The sequence below is a fragment of the Scyliorhinus torazame genome, chromosome 26 (genome assembly GCF_047496885.1).
Source record: "Scyliorhinus torazame isolate Kashiwa2021f chromosome 26, sScyTor2.1, whole genome shotgun sequence".
Taxonomy (NCBI): Eukaryota; Metazoa; Chordata; class Chondrichthyes; order Carcharhiniformes; family Scyliorhinidae; genus Scyliorhinus; species Scyliorhinus torazame.
The window spans coordinates 10,481,352-10,493,068 of NC_092732.1; the positions used below are offsets into that span (position 1 = coordinate 10,481,352).

At 46.7% G+C, this 11,717-nt stretch overlaps 1 pseudogene; it reads left to right on the forward strand.

The window, feature by feature from the left end:
• The first annotated feature begins 7,282 nt into the window (after positions 1-7,282).
• On the forward strand, positions 7,283-11,017 carry LOC140402837 (uncharacterized; annotated as a pseudogene).
• The last annotated feature ends 700 nt before the right edge of the window (positions 11,018-11,717 follow it).

The following is an 11,717-nucleotide window of genomic DNA, read 5'->3' on the forward strand; positions in this document are numbered from 1 at the left end:
TGACCCCCTTCGCATGATACTGGTTGGCCCGCCCAGGCACCTGAACCGTATCTTCAGGAGGCCGTAGCACATCTCGGTCACACACCTGGTCGCTGGTTGGGCATCGTTGTTGCGGGTCTCCCCATTAATCTGTGGCCTCTGGATAGGCGTCAGAAGCCACGACTGCAGCTGATAACCCCTGTCACCCAGAAGCCAGGGTCACGCTGCCGCAGGCGTCTCGAACATGTCAGGAATGATCGAGTGTGACAAGATCAAGGCGTAGTGCACATTACCCGGGCATTGGTGCAGAAGTGAATGATGCGCAGGTGATGGTCACATATCAGCTACACGCAGAGCGACCTGTTATCGCAGGTGCTCGTATGGCGACATACATCCCGTCAATCACACCCTGGACCCGAGGCATCCCGGTGGTGGTGGCGAACCCCACTGCTCGGGTATCCTAGTGCGCTCATACCACATCGGAATAGATGGCTTGATATTGGGCACTTAGAGCCTCCGTGATGGCATGGATGCACCTGTGCACCGAGGTCTTTGAGATCCCGGACAGGTCGACACGAGGCTCCTGGAAGGACCCCGTGGTGTAGAAGTTCAGGGAGACCGTCATCTTGACGGCCACCAGGAGCTGGTGCCCTCCTCCATACCCTTTCAGTGCAAGTTGTGCCATCATATGGCAGTTGTGTTGCACTGTCTCCCTGCTCAGCCGGAGACTTGGATAGCATGCCCAGCCTGGGTGTGCTAGTGCATGAGTCGCAAAAAGTTCGTTTACAGGTGCAACAGGTGATGAAGGAGACAAATGGAATTTTTTCCTTCATTGCTCGAGGGATGGAGTTTAAGTCTGGGGAGGTTATGCTGCAATTGTATAAGCTGTTAGTGAGGCCCTACCTGGAGTATTGTGTTCAGTTTTGGTCTCGTTACCTGAGAAAGGGTGTACTGTCACTGGAGGGTGTGCAGAGGAGATTCACTAGGTTAATCCCAGAGCTGAAGGGGTTGAATTACGAGGAGAGGTTGAGTAGACTGGGACTGTACTCCTTGGAATTTAGAAGGACGAGGGGGGTGGGGGGATCTGATAGAAACATATAAAACTATGAAGAGAATAGATAGATAAGTCCAACTATGCCCTGTTGTATTCTATTTGCATTATCCTCACTAATGCCCACAGGTCTAAGTTGGGAGGAATGTACGAAAGCGTATGTTTTTTGCCAATTATATACAGAAAACAATTACTGGTCCTAAGGCAACACTTAAGACCTACGGAGGAAAACGTTCTCATATCTGACAACCTGAAAATTACCCATTGCTCCGGCTTAAGTTTAATTTTAGAAATATTGACGTTCCCTTATAGCCCCATCAATACCACGTTGCAGAAGTGGATACCCAGCCTTTTATTGGGTATATTTTCAAACACTTACGACATTACAGTTCTATGAAGTCAGAGCAAACCATTGCATTTCCGTCGTCAATCTTTGTCAAGTACGATCAAGTATTTTACAAATCCACACTGCCTCACATTAATTAACTCAAAACGCTTCTACTGTCTGCTGAATCCACCCTCACATCGCCCTTGAATTTGTATCCAAATGGATGACGGATGTTGAACTAGTTACGGAAAGTGCCTTTTCACTTTTTTAATAGGGTTGTCACATTCGCCATGCTGTGAACTTTGGCACATTCTCCCAAGTCCCTCTTCCCTTTGTTAACGTTTGGAAGATGATTCCAACTCCTTCCGCCTTCTCCATCCCCGCTTTTCGCAACAACCTGTTACGCAAGCTCGCCGAACCAGCCGATCAAAACAAAGCAGTCACCTCAGCCAGCCTTCTGACATTCCGCCAAACAACTTCCACACCATACAACCCATCTATTCCGCAATCTCCATTTGGACGGCTATTTTGCCAGCCGATTCTTCCTCAGCGAAAACCGAAATAGAGTGCTCATTATGTACTTCAGGCTTGTTCCGCTCCACTAACTCCTACCTCTCGCCTGGATTAAACCCTAGCCCCCCTCCCCCGCGAGTGATGAGATAAGTCATAGATTATCATATAATTTACAGTGCAGAAGGAGGCCATTCGGCCTAAAGAGTCTGCACCGGCTCTTGGAAAGAGCACCTACCCAAGGTCAACACGTCAACCCTATCCCCATAACCCAGTAACCCCACCCAACACTAAGGACAATTTTGGACACTAAGGGCAATTTATCATGGCCAATCCAACTAACCTGCACATCTTTGGACTGTGGGAGGAAACCGGAGCACCCAGAGGAAACCCACGCACACTCCGGGAGGATGTTCAGACTCCGCACAGACAGTGGCCCAAGCCCGAATCGAACCTGGGTCCGTGGAGCCGTGAAGCAATTGTGCTATCCACAATGCTACCGTGCTGCCCTTGAGCTTTCAATCGGACCATCAGCATTGTCAGAGCGAGCTCGCGCAAACACCAGATCAATAATTGTCAGGAGCTTTCTAGTCATACTGTTCGAGTGGATTTGGTCCAGGAGAGTTGAGGAGTACTCCATTCTCTTCGCCCTTACAGCGTCCAATTGAGGATTTGCCGCAAGTTGAATGGACGAGGCAGTACCTGAGTTTAATGTCTCACACGTTAGACTACACTCCAAAATTCGCCGAATTCCTGTGGTACTGACACTGAGAGAGTCTTGTGATTTTTCATGAAAGCTGGGCAGGGGCATGACGCTGCGACATGTTGCAGTATCAGCGCGAATACCATGGAGAGACTAAAAACACAGAATTAGGAACAAGTGCAATTCCGAAATGGAACGATGCATTGGGCGAAACAGCTCATGAAATCAGAAACCTATCTTCAACCTGGTGCAGTTCAGTTGCTATATTCAGGGTGTATCGATGACTGCACTCAGGATATTAAGAAAGAACAGTAATGATCTATCACCTCCTTGGCCCGCTACACACAAGGGAATGTGTGTAATTAAGTTCTGCAGGACAGTGTTTTTGTTTGCACCACACACCACGTTTTATACATTTTTCAAAACAAACTGCAACCGAATGCTGGTTGCTGGAAAATGCGCGCGTTGGTGTTTATCTGGTAAACAGGAAACCCACAGGACAACTTACAGCAGCTGTATTTTCCACCCCGCCACTTCTAAACGCAGCACCGAATTTTCCCAATTCTGTTTGCCCCAAAGTGATCTGTTCCGGGTCGTAAACAACAAAAAACAGAAAATAAATGTTAGGGTGAAGCTAACAGCAAACAAATCGGCGGCAGACGATGAACTCCTTAATTGCGTGTGCGCTTTTCCATCTCCTTCAAGGTTAGATTGGTTTAATTCTAATTATTGGATCATTCCTGTGTGTAATCACCGAGCAGGCCTGTCTTGCCCACGATTGCACGCACTATTCTTTTGATGAGCTGACTTTTGTGACATTGGTGTATTCCGAGTTTTGCTGTATGTGAATGTGTCCGTCACGTGTTCAAGAATACAACAGTGACAGTTGCATTTCAATGTGCAGAAGGAGGCCACGCGGCCCATTGAGTCTGCACGACTCTTGGAAAGAGGACCCTACCCAATCTCACACATCCACCCTATCCCCATAATCCAGTAACCCGACCCAATACTAAGAGCAATTTTGGGCACTAAAGGCAATTTAGCATGCCCAATTCACCTAAACTGCATATCTCTGGACTGTGAGAAGAAACCGGAGCACCCGGAGGGAACCCACGCAGGCACGGGGGGAACGTGCAGACTCCGGACAGACAGTGACCCAAGTCGGGAATCGAACTTGGCACCCTGGAGCTGTAAAGCAATTGTGCTAATCGCCGTGCTACCGTTCTGCAAGTACGTGACAAAATATTGCATTGGGGGAAAGTGTGAAATTAGATAAATCCACTGGGCCGGATGGTATTTATCCTAGGATTCTCTTGGAAGCTCGGGAGGAGATTGCTGAGCATTTGGCTTTGATCTTTAAGTCATCTTTGTCTACAGGAATAGTGCCAGAAGAACAAAGAACAAAAAACAAAGAAATGTACAGCATAGGAACAGGCCCTTCGGCCCTCCAAGCCTGTGCCGACCATGCTGCCCGACTAAACTACAATCTTCTACACGTCCTGGGTCCGTATCCCTCTATTCCCATCCTATTCATGTATTTGTCAAGGTGCTGCTTAAATGTCACTATCGTCCCTGCTTCCACCACCTCCTCCGGTAGCGAGTTCCAGGCACCCACTACCCTCTGCGTAAAAAACTTGCCTCGTACATCTACTCTAAACCTTGCCCCTCTCACCTTAAACCTATGCCCCCTAGTAATTGACCCCTCTACCCTGGGGAAAAGCCTCTGACTATCCACTCTGTCTATGCCCCTCATCATTTTGTATACCTCTATCAGGTCTCCCCTCAACCTCCTTCGTTCCAGTGAGAACAAACCGAGTTTATTCAACCGCTCCTCATAGCTAATGCCCTCCATGCCAGGCAACATTCTGGTAAATCTCTTCTGCACACTCTCTAAAGCCTCCACATCCTTCTGGTAGCGTGGCGACCAGAATTGAACACTATACTCCAAGTGTGGCCTAACTAAGGTTCTATACAGCTGCAACATGACTTGCCAATTCTTATACTCAATGCCCCGGCCAATGAAGGCAAGCATGCCGTATGCCTTCTTGACTACCTTCTCCACCTGTGTTGCCCCTTTCAATAACCTGTGGACCTGTACTCCTAGATCTCTTTGACTTTCAATACTCTTGAGGGTTCTACCATTCACTGTATATTCCCTACCTGCATTAGACCTTCCAATATGCATTACCTCACATTTGTCCGGATTAAACTCCATCTGCCATCTCTCCGTCCAAACAATCTAAATCCTGCTGTATCCTCCGACAGTCCTCATTGCTATCCGCAATTCCACCAACTTTTGTGTCATCTGCAAACTTACTAATCAGACCAGTTACATTTTCCTCCAAATCATTTATATATACTACAAAGAGCAAAGATCCCAGCACTGATCCCTGTGGAACACCACTGGTCACAGCCCTCCAATTAGAAAAGTTTCCTTCCATTGCTACTCTCTGCCTTCTATGGCCTAGCCAGTTCTGTATCCACCTTGCCAGCTCACCCCTGATCCCGTGTGACTCACCTTTTGTACTAGTCTACCATGAGGGACCTTGTCAAAGGCCTTACTGAAGTCCATATAGACAACATCCACTGCCCTACCTGCATCAATCATCTTAGTGACCTCCTCGAAAAGTTAGTGAGACACGACCTTCCCTTCACAAAACCGTGCTGCCTCTCACTAATACGTCCATTTGCTTCCAAATGGGAGTAGATCCTGTCTCGAAGATTTCTCTCCAGTAATTTCCCGACCACTGAAGTAAGGCTCATCAGCCTGTAGTTCCCGGGATTATCCCTGCTACCCTTCTTAAACAGAGGAACAACATTGGCTATTCTCCAGTCCTCCGGGACATCCCCTGAAGACAGCGAGGATCCAAGGATTTCTGTCAAGGCCTCAGCAATTTCCTCTCCAGCCTCCTTCACTATTCTGGGGTAGATCCCATCAGGCTCTGGGGACTTATCTACCTTAATATATTTTAAGACACCCAACACCTCCTCTTTTTGGATCTCAATGTGACCCAGGCTATCTACACACCCTTCTCCAGACTCAACATCTACCAATATCTTCTCTTTGGTGAATACTGATGCAAAGTATTCATTTAGTACCTCGCCCATTTCCTCTAGCTCCACACATAGATTTCTTGCCTATCCTTCAGTGGGCCAACCCTTTCCCTGGCTACCCTCTTGCTTTTTATGTACGTGGAAAAAGCCTTGGGATTTTCCTTAACCCTATTTGCCAATGACATTTCGTGACCCCTTCTAGCCCTCCTGACTCCTTGCTTAAGTTCCTTCCTACTTTCCTTATATTCCACGCAGGCTTCGTCTTTTCCCAGCCTTTTAGCCCTGACAAATGCCTCCTTTTGCTTTTTGACGAGGCCTACAATATCTCTCGTCATCCAAGGTTCCCGAAAATTGCCGTATTTATCCTTCTTCCTCACAGGAACATGCCGGTCCTGAATTCATTTCAACTGCCACTTGAAAGCCTCCCACATGTCAGATGTTGATTTGCCCTCAAACATCCGCCCCCAATCTATGTTCTTCAGTTCCCGCCTAATATTGTTATAATTAGCCTTCCCCCAATTTAGCACATTCATCCTAGGACCACTCTTATCCTTGTCCACCAGTACTTTAAAACTTACTGAATTGTGGTCACTGTTACCGAAATGCTCCCCTACTGAAACATCTACCACCTGGCGTGGCTCATTCCCCAATACCAGGTCCAGTACCGCCCCTTCCCTAGTTGGACTGTCTACATATTGTTTTAAGAAGCCCTCCTGGATGCTCCTTACAAACTCCGTCCCGTCTAAGCCCCTGGCACTAAGTGAGTCCCAGTCAATATTGGGGAAGTTGAAGTCTCCCATCACCACAACCCTGTTGTTTTTACTCTTTTCCAAAATCTGTCTACCTATCTGCTCCTCTATCTCCGCTGGCTGTTGGGAGGCCTGTAGTAAACCCCCAACATTGAGACTGCACCCTTCTTATTCCTAATCTCTACCCATATAGCCTCACTGCCCTCTGAGGTGTCCTCCCGCAGTACAGCTGTGATATTCTCCCGAACCACTAGCGCAACTCCGCCTCCCCTTTTACATCCCCCTCGATCCCGCCTGAAACATCTAAATCCTGGAACGTTTAGCTGCCAATCCTGCCTTCCCTCAACCAGGTCTCTGTAATGGCAACAACATCATAGTTCCAAGTACTAATCCAAGCTCTAAGTTCATCTGCCTTACCCGTAATACTTCTTGCATTAAAACATATGCAGTTCAGGCCACCAGACCCGCTGTGTTCAGCAACTTCTCCCTGTCTGTTCTGCCTCAGAGCCACACTGTCCCTATTCGCTAGTTCTCCCTCAATGCACTCACCTTCTGACCTATTGCTCCCGTGCCCACCCCCCTGCCATACTAGTTTAAACCCTCCCGTGTGACACTAGCAAACCTCGCGGCCAGGATATTTATGCCTCTCCGGTTTAGATGCAACCCGTCCTTCTTATACAGGTCACACCTGCCCCGGAAGAGCTCCCAGTGGTCCAGATAATGGAAACCCTCCCTCCTAAACCAGCTGTCTAGCCACGTGTTTAGCTGCTCTATCTTCCTATTTCTAGTCTCACTGGCACGTGGCACAGGGAGTAATCCCGAGATTACAACCCTCGAGGTCCTGTCTTTTAACTTTCTGCCTAGCTCCCTGAACTCCTGCTGCAGGACCCTCATGCCCCTTCCTGCCTATGTCGTTAGTACCAATATGTACCATGACCTATGCCTGTTTGCCCTCCCCCTTCAGGATGCCCTCTACCCGCTCGGAGACATCCTGGACCCTGGCACCAGGGAGGCAACATACCACCCTGGAGTCTCTTTCACGTCCACAGAAGCGCCTATCTGTGCCCCTGACTATAGAGTCCCCTATTACTATTACTCTTCTGCGCTTTGACTCTCCCTTCTGAACATCAGAGCCAGCCGTGTTGCCACTGCTCTGGCTGTTGCTGTTTTCTCCTGATAGGCTATCCCCCGACAGTATCCAAAGGGGTATACCTGTTCGAGAGGGGGACAACCACAGGGGATTCCTGCACTGACTGCCTGCCCTTTCTGGTGGTCACCCATTTCTCTGCCTGCACCTTGGGTGTGACCACATTTACATAACTGCGATCTATGACGCTTTCCGCCACCTGCATGCTCCTAAGTGCATCCAATTGCTGCTCCAACCGAACCATGCAGTCTGTGAGGAGCTCCAGTTGGGTGCACTTTCTGCAGATGAAGCCATCCGGGACGCTGGAAGCCTCCCGGACCTGCCATATCTCACAGTCAGAGCACTGCACCCCTCTAACTGACATTGCGTCAATTAATTAAAATTAAAATTTCAATTTTTTAAATAATATATATATTTTTTAATTGCAAAGTTACTGTTAACTATCTTTTTCCTAGCACTAGATTTCTAATAGAAATGCGAAAGCTAAATATAGTACTTTCCGATCTCTGGCTTAGATATCCCTCTAAATTATAATTAAGTAATTATGTTTAATTAGTTACCAATGCTCAATTTTTTTAATTTTGTGTAGATTCCCAACCAGCCACTCAGGCCACAGCTTTTCTGTGATGTCACTTCAGTTTCCCCCCCCCGACACACACAATTTGAAAAAGGTATAAAAGTAAAAATGAGTAAAAATCACTTACTTATATTCTTACCCTCTGAGTGTCTTAGATGTTCTCAGGTTCTCTCTCTGACAGAGACTGCTCCTCCTCCTCCGATCGGCTCCCGAAACTAGGCCGCGATCTTTTAAAATCTCCGCTCCGTCTCGCAGCTCCCGCGCTTTTTAAATCTCACGCGCTCTTTTCACTGTCCCGGCTCACTCAGCTCCCGCGCTGTTTTCACTGTCCCGGCTCACTCTCCTCCCGCGCTGTTTTCAATGTCCCAGCTCACTCACCTCCCGCGCTGTTTTCACTGTCTCGGCTCACTCAGCTCCCGCGCTGTTTTCACTGCCCCGGCTCCCTCACCTCCCGCGCTGTTTTCAAGACTGGAGGATAGCAACTGTTGTCCCTTTGTTCAAGAAGGGGAGTAGAGACAACCCCGGTAACTATAGATCACTGATCCTTACTTCTGTTGTGGGCAAAGTCTTGGAAAGGTTTCTCAGAGGTAGGATGTATAATCATCTGGAAAGGAATAATCTGATTAGAGATAGTCAACACGGTTTTGTGATGGGTAGGTTGTGCAGCACAAACCTGATTGACTTCTTTGAGAAGGTGACCAAGCAATTGGATGATGGTAAAGCAGTTGATGTGGTGTATATGGATTTCAGTAAAGAGTTTGATAAGGTTCCCCACGGTAGGCTATTGCAGAAAATACGGATGCATGGGATTCAGGGTGATTTAGCTGTTTGGATCGGAAATTGGCTAGCTGGAAGAAGACAAAGGGTGGTGGTTGATGGGAAATGGTCTTCCTGGAGTGCAATTACTCGTGGTGTACCACAAGGATCTGTTTTGTGGACTCTGCTGTTTGTCATTTTTATTAATGACCTGAAGGAGGGCGTAGAAGTTCTATGTTCCATGAGGGCATTTAAAAGTTTATTGGATAAACATATGGATGATAATGGCATAGTGTAGGTTAGATGGCTTTTGTTTCGGTGCAACATCGTGGGCCGAAGGGCCTGTACTGCGCTGTATTGTTCTATGTTCTATGTTCTAAGTATAGGTGAGTAAATGTGCAGATTACACTAAAGTCAGTGGAGTTGTGGACAGTGCGGAAGGATGTTACAAGTTACAGAGGGACATAGATAAGCTCCAGAGCTGGATTAAAGGTATCAAATGGAGTTTAATGCAGAAAAGTGTGAGGTGATTCATTTTGGAAGGAATAACAGGAAGACAGAATACTGAGTTAATGGTATGATTCTCGGTAGTGTGGGTGAGCAGAGAGATCTCGGTGTCCATGCACATAGATCCCTGAAAGTTGCCAACCAAGTTGAGAGGGCTGTTCAGAAGGCGTACGGTGTGTTAGCTTTTATTGGTCGAGGGATTTAGTTTCGGAGCCATGAGGTCCTGTTGCAGCTGTACAAAACTCTGGTGCGGCCGAATTTGGAGTATTGCGTGCAATTTTGGTCCCCGCATTATAGGAATGATGTGGAAGCATAGGAAAGGGTGCAGACAGATTTACCAGAATGTTCCCTGGTCTGGAGGGAAGATCTTATGAGTGAGGGCTGAGGGGCCTGAGGCTGTTTTCGTTAGAGAGAAGGTTAAGAGGTGACTTAATTGAGGCAAACAAGATGATCAGAGGATTAGATAGGGTGTACAGTGAGTGCCTTCTTCCTCGGGTGGTGATGTCTAGCACGAGGGGACATAGCTTTAAGTTGAGGGGAAATAAATATAAGACAAATGTCAGAGGTAGGTTCTTTACTCAGAGAGTAGTACGGGCGTGGAATGCCCTGCCTGCAACCGTAGTGGACTCGCCAACACTAAGGGCATTCAAAAGGTCATTGGATAGACATTTGGACGATAAGGGACTGCTGCAGATGGGCTTCACATGTCGGCACAACATCGAGGGCCGAAGGGCCTGTATTGCGGTGTAATGTTCTATGTTCTACGTAAATACATCTCTCTCTCTTCTTTCTCTGTTCATGCCTTTCCTCAATTTGTGTCTTTTCATTTGACTTTTCACTTTAGAGATAGAGCATTTTTTGTGGAGATCACTTTCGCTTTCCTGCCATCATCGATTGCCTATGTTCTATCGTGTTCTCTCGGTTTTTGTACCCCAGGAAGTCTTCCCACCAACTCTGGAGGTTCAGCATGTCGCGATTGGAAGTTCCTTCAAGTGGCACTGCCATACGTTTTGTTCGCGAGTGGAGCTGTACAATGGTACAAACAACAGCACGGGAAACCTCTACAGTTCGTTTACACTGTGAGAAAACACTTCCGTCCAGATGGAAGATATTCACGAGAAATTAACAACAAATCGACTGTTTATATTCGGGTCATTGACAATGTCCAGAGAATGATTCAGGCATGTGCCACTAAAAAAGTCACCGGGACGTCCTTTCTCTTTGGGAACGGATCGAAATTTTTAATTGCGGGTCAGAATTGAGGTCGTTTTTCTCACCTGACACTGAACAACCACATAATTATGCTGAACAGTAATTGGATTTTTCCTCCCTCAATTATCAGATCCTCCGACCATATTTCCCTTGTCTCCGCCGTTGCATGAGATTCTCTCGATGGAGACTGTCCCATTGATTTGTTCGGTGAACAACGTGGTCATCGATACTCTTTGTACCCACTGGAATATTTCAGCCTGCAATGCAAAGGAATTAACTGAGTCTGTAACAATAGACGTTGGCGGGACTTACAGTATCAGAAGTCACATCAGAGTCCCGGCAGAAACATGCAGCAATGGAGCGATATGTACTTGCTCTGTCCAAATCAGCTCAACTGAAAATCTTTTCAGTGAAAGTGTCTCATATCAGAGAGGTAGATATTGACAAGGTTAACGTATTCGTATATTTATCCCTAAAGAAACACTTGGCGGTAACAACTATCACCGTGTAACGTAAATTGCTCTCCTGTTGTCGTCCTGTTTACCTATTCTCGCTTACTTCATTCATATCTCTCAGTGTTTCATTGTTTAGCTTTTTTTCTCTGAATAATCAAATGCATCTATTTAAATCGGACCTAAACATATGATTGGAAATAAACTGTCAGTGTGAGCTGTTGGTCATTATTTTTGGAATGTAAGCTTTCCATTTACAACTGATGACGTTTTGTCCTAATGCCAGTAAGTAGTTACAAGTAACCCATAGCTTCAAAGCTCAGACACCAGTGATAGGAACAGAGCAACAACAGTAGGCCATTCAGCCTCTCGAGCCTGCTCCGACATTCAATGATATCATAGCTTATCTATATATATATCACTATTTCTCTGTCGAAGTGCTTATTTAACATCTATCCTGGATGGTTTGGCCCTAATCTGTAGATGCCCCCAAGTTCAAGAATCTTCAGAGAGTGTAAACAATTTATCTTTGACTACCCTGCCTTTTCCTGTTAATATTTTTAAAATTTCGATTAGATCTTCGATTAGATCCAAATTCCAGAGTATGCAGGCCTAACTTGGATAATCTCTCATCACATCTTAGCTGCTTATGTCCCACTACTGTTCATGTAAATCTACGTCTCACCAACTCC